This window comes from Zea mays, chromosome 8 (assembly GCF_902167145.1).
Source record: "Zea mays cultivar B73 chromosome 8, Zm-B73-REFERENCE-NAM-5.0, whole genome shotgun sequence".
Lineage (NCBI taxonomy): Eukaryota > Viridiplantae > Streptophyta > Magnoliopsida > Poales > Poaceae > Zea > Zea mays.
This window is the reverse complement of record NC_050103.1, coordinates 115,089,630-115,095,076: the sequence shown is the minus strand read 5'-3', so window position 1 is coordinate 115,095,076 and position 5,447 is coordinate 115,089,630. Positions and strand designations below refer to the sequence as shown.

The following is a 5,447-nucleotide window of genomic DNA, read 5'->3' as shown; positions in this document are numbered from 1 at the left end:
GCCGAGTGTCACACTCGGCAAAGCCTTTGCCGAGTGTTTTTAAGGGTTCGTTGAGTGCTTCAGTCACTCGGCAAAGCGGTTGTTTTCGGTAGTGATGAGAACTCGCCTACGCTAGCCTCCCTTATCACCCTTTTTAATGTCAACCTGGAAAACAAAGTCAAATCGAGAAAATGCATCATACTGTGTTTCTGGTCAATGTATTTCAAAAGACGTATTTACGTACATTGGAAATTGGAACTGCATAGATCGCTATGCAAACTGCAGATCCTGGGGGAGGCAACAGAGCGATTAATTCTTGAAACCAATGGTGAAATGAAATGAATTTCAAGGTACCTGTAAAAGAAAAAGGAAATACCTATAATTCCAACTATCACTCGTACGTATGCAATAACCATTATTGTTGTTCTCAAGGCAGTCGAGTCTCTTTTCCTAGTGCTGCTATAGTGTTGGCCGGGGATGGGAAGCCAAATGTGCGCAACTGCTGTTCACAGGGGCGTATATTTATAGCGCATCCAATATCATAAAAGCTTTTATAGTTTTATTGTTTATTAGCCATTGGCCGTTTTTATTTTGTTAGAGGGCCTGACATATGTCGGAGCATCTGCTATTATAATAACAGATACTCCCCTCGTCCGTGCCAGTCAAACTTTATCAAGTTTGATCAAATTTATAGAAAATATTAGCAATGTTTGTGTCTCCAAATAATTTTACTAAAAAAATATATTCAAATATCTTTCTAATGATACTAATGATGTACTATAAATATTAACATTTTCTTATATAAATTTGATCAAAGTTAAAAATAGTTGATTCCTTGAAAAATGAGAATGGCAAACATCTTGAGACCGAGGGAGTATTAGATGCAGATATGGTGTCAAACTTTTAGATTCGGTTGACCACTCATATTGCATCTAGATAATAGTGCAATTTCGATTGTTTGTTCAAGCACTTTGTTGGACGGCTCAAGCAAAATGGAACGTTAAAGAATTGATTCGACTTCTTTCTTTCCGCCTACTACAAAAAGCACTTGTATTTTGGGCGCCTAGTCTCTCATCACAGATTATCTTTTCCAGTGATTGGAGAAGTACTATTGATGCGTCTAGATACTTTATTGTTTTTTCAATTTTTTATATGAGATTCTCTAGGTACGAATGAAAAAGGGTATCCGAACTATTTGAACAAATCTAATATTTTAAAATAGATAGGTATAAAATTTGATGCTAATCTTTTTCTTGTGTAATCAAGCGCATTATTATAGATAACAATAAAATTTTGCATAATTTTTTATACATTATTTGCTCTCTACAACAAAAAGATGAAAATTATCCGTATCTGAATTGTACTATCAATTGAGAAGATATATGATAAATTTAAGGTTTACTTTTCATGAAACTTTAAAAACTCAATGCTAAAAAGAAGAATATGAATACACATAACAGATTTTATATCCTATTTATTCACAATCAAAGAAAAAAGACAAAAAATTATATCCAAATAAGTATCTGTTTTCATCCCTATCCCTAAGAAACCTTATATATGTCACACCCAGATTTAAGGGATAAAGTCGGATGCGTCTCATATGTGCGCCAAAGAAGAACATCACATATAATGACAAAGTGTATAGAGATAAATGTCACGAGTATCATTATTACATAGCGGAAGTCTTACAAAAATAAATGATAACAATGAAGCGAACTAAATATTATTCCTCGGCGCCATCAAGCTGACTGGGAGACGTCACCTAGATAAGCTCATACTCTTCGTTATAGGCCTTCTCTTGGACCACCTATTCTTCTCATGTGGGGGTTTATATATCGCAAGAGTGAGTTCACAAAAGATCATAGCTTAGCAAGTTGTGGGGAATAATTTGCATGAACTCACCAAAGGTGAGAGTTCAAATGAAGTGTAAGACTGATCAACAAATAATAGTTAAAGATGAACATTGCTTTTAATAAGTTGGTCAAATTTTATTAGCAGTTACTAAATGTAAGTATATACCAAACCAGAGTAATAATAGATCAAAATTAATAATAAACCACAATGTGATGCAAATGACTAGTTAAATTTAATTCCATAAGTTACTCGGGTTCGAGCCGCTCATGACCGTGAGCACGACTGATATACCAGTTTTACACTCTGCAGAGTTTGCACATCTTTACCCACAAGTCATATTACCCATCTACCAAGGGGTCATGAATCCCATACACCTCTACCAAGGAAGCGAGGTAGGGTAACCCTACGAGGCCTTTACAAAGTTCCACTAGCTTCAGAAAACCCGCTACAATTTGTATGGAGCGCAGCATAGGAATCCCCGTCTGAAAAGCCATCGCAGCAAAATCAACCTGAGAACCTCCCTATACCGACCACTCCCCTACTGTCCTTGCCCCTTTCGGGTAAGGTAGTCCTCCACTAGCTTTCCTAAGCTAAAACAACGTAAATGAGTACAAAATTTAGCGTAAATCCTATACCTGTTTTGTAACAACAAACAGGGCCTAAAATTACGGCGTGAAAATCGTGTGCAGGCGATCGTGCGTGGGTCCTGGCTCGGGCCGATTCCAGCGTAAACCGTGAGCTAAAATAACGTAAATGAGTATGAAATTTAGCGTAAATCCTATATCTGTTTTGTAACAGCAAACAGAGCCCAAAATTACGGCGTGAAAATCGCGTGCAGCTGATCGTGCGCCGGTTCTGGCTCGGGCGGATTCTAGCGTAAAACGTGAGCTAAAACAGCGTAAATGAATACGAAATTTAGCGTAAATCCTATACTCTGTTTTGTAACAGCAAACGGGGCCAAAATTACGGCGTGAAAATCGTGTGCAGCCGATCGTGCTAGGGTTCTGGCTCGGGTGGATTTAATCATAAAACGTGAACCGAAATAGCGTAAATGAATACGAAATTTACGTAAATTATAGACCTATTTCGTAACAGCGAATGCGGCCCGAAAATTACGGCGTGAAAATTGCGCACGTTCGATCGTGCACGGATTCTAGCTCGGTCAAATTTCAGCGTAAAACGTGAACCAAAACAGCGTAAATGGGTACAAATTTTAGCGTACATCATTAATTTATTTCGTAACGACGAATAGGGCCTAAATTACGGCGATACGCGGGTCGAACTCCTCCAGGCAGCGGGATGATGCGGGCGGGCACGTTCTCCGACGACATGATGACGACGAGGATGTCCCTAAGCGCCGCCGACTCCTTGACGCGCTTGAGCAGCTCGTACCCAGTCATCCCAGGCACCACCACCTTCCTGTTGTTGTTGGCCTTTGGCGTAGGGGACGGTGCCACAGACGCTGGAGCGGCAGCGGCGGTGGCCATCGCAGAGACGGATGAGACACACGTCGTTGCCATCGGGCCTAGGGTGCGCTACCGCTGTCGCCGCTTACGCGCCCGCCTCGGGAGCGTCGCCGTCGGTCGCCTGCCTCGGGGCGGCACCGCTGCTGGCCCCCAGGATCACCAGCGCTCGCACGCCCAAGGGAACCGCCGCCGCCGCTAAAACCTAATCCTTGGCGGCGAGGGGGTGTTTTTATAGTGGCGGCGTGGGACTGAATAAATGCGAGCGCATGGGTGGGATCGTGGGCCCTATGCACGTAATATGCGGGACGAAATCTACGCGATGGCCCATAGATTTGCATAAATTGTAACACACATCAGCATAACTCGTATTATAATTTATCGTAATCAGTTAGGTATAATAAGCCAAAAAGGGTCTGGTGCGGTCTGCGCACCTGGTCGGTGTGTGGTCGGGGCTTCCAATAGTTATACAGAGCTCAGGGCTCTAAATACTATAACTATATATATATATATATATAAAGAAAATATAAAAATATCGAAATTTTCCTAAAGTATAGTCTATGTGGTGCTCTGTTTAGAGTTTTTAATTCTAGAAATATTGATGGTCTGTCTAGGCTATAGATTTCAAAACAAAAAAAAAGGCAAGAGCTTAAGCATCATGCAGTCGTCTAATTATGTAATCAACATAGAGTAAAGCATAAAACAATAAGTTAGATGAATAACAGTTGCAATTACAAGCAATAAGACTCTACCAACAGTCCAATTAACTTTAAGTATACCAATAGATTTAGAAAAAAAAAAGATATTCAGCTTTAGAGTATGCTAACTAATAAAACCGGACTTGAGCAATAGCTTGATTTTGGTGGCGAATAATAGAGTCTCTTTTAAATGCACTTTTGTAATGCTAGGTTGCATACTGACCGTGATATAGGATCCCATAAACCATCCAGATTAAGCTGGCTAAGAAGGAGAACAAGGACAGGTAGAAAGGCATGAACTCCACGCTAGCCTTTTGTCTTGATAACCTGTTTCTGCAGATTAAGTTGTAGGAAGGAACATGAAAATGTTTCAGTCATGAGGTGCTACGAACAAAGCCTTCCTTAATTCAGGAACGATGGCTACAACTGATGCCTGACGGCGGCACTCACCACAGCTACAAGCGGAGAGCTGTACATCGATATGGCTGTCACTATACCAATGCTTCCACCAAATGCCTTGCGCAGATGATAAGCAGGTGCCAGAGGTTGTCAGATTTTCCCTTCCACAACTCACGACTGGGAAGTGGGAAGCCATACCAGCTATAGGTGAGTGTGCTGAACAGAGCCAGTATATACGGGACGCATGAGAACTCGCCTACGCTAGCCTCCTTTATCACCCTTTTAAATGTCAACCTGGAAAACAAAGTCAGACCGAGAAAATGCATCATACTGTGTTTCTGGTCAATTTAGTTCAAAAGACGTATTTACGTACATTGGAACTGCATAGAGCGCTATGCAAACTGCAGATCCTGGGGAGGGGGGGGGGGGGGGGGGGGGGGGGTGGGGGGAAGGCAACAGAGCTGGTAGTGTTGGCCGGGGATCGGAAGCCAAATGTGCGCAACTGCTCTTCACAGTGGCGTATATTTATAGCGCATTCAACTTAATTAAAACTAGGCGACAAGGCTTGCACTGAAGCCACTATATGAGATAGAATCTCGAATGGCCGCTGTGATCATTTATTTAAAGCTTCAAATGCAAAATAATACAAGCAGAACCGTTGATTATTCTCCGGCATCAACCTAATGAATCCCACTGGCGTTCGTTCAATCATCATAAAAGCTTTTATAGTTTTATTATTTATTAGCCATTGGCCGTTTTTATTTTGCTAGAGGGCATGACATATGTCGGAGCATATGCTATGGTTTATAATAACAGATACTCCCTTCGTCCAAAATATTTCTGTTATAATGTACGTGCCGGTCAAACTTTATCAAGTTTGATCAAATTTATAGAAAATATTAGCAACGTTTGTGTCTCCAAATAATTTTACTAAAAATATATATTCAAATATCTTTCTAATGATACTAATGATGTACTATAAATATTAACATTTTCGTATATATATTTGAGCAAAGTTAAAAATAGTTGATTCTTCGTAAAATGAGAATGGCAA

At 40.6% G+C, this 5,447-nt stretch overlaps 1 long non-coding RNA gene across 3 annotated transcripts; it reads right to left on the bottom strand.

The window, feature by feature from the left end:
* Positions 1 to 1,598: 1,598 nt before the first annotated feature.
* On the bottom strand, positions 1,599 to 4,889 carry LOC103635726 (uncharacterized). Of its 3 annotated transcripts, none has more exons than XR_002264584.2 (4): positions 4,767 to 4,879; positions 4,445 to 4,687; positions 4,218 to 4,327; positions 1,599 to 1,791 (listed from the first exon to the last, which is right to left on the bottom strand). It is a non-coding gene; the product is annotated as an uncharacterized lncRNA (long non-coding RNA). The 3 variants fall into 3 exon arrangements; XR_557583.2 differs by having other exon boundaries at positions 1,662 to 1,786; positions 4,767 to 4,811; XR_557582.3 differs by lacking the exon at positions 1,599 to 1,791 and having other exon boundaries at positions 3,981 to 4,327; positions 4,767 to 4,889.
* Positions 4,890 to 5,447: the final 558 nt, after the last annotated feature.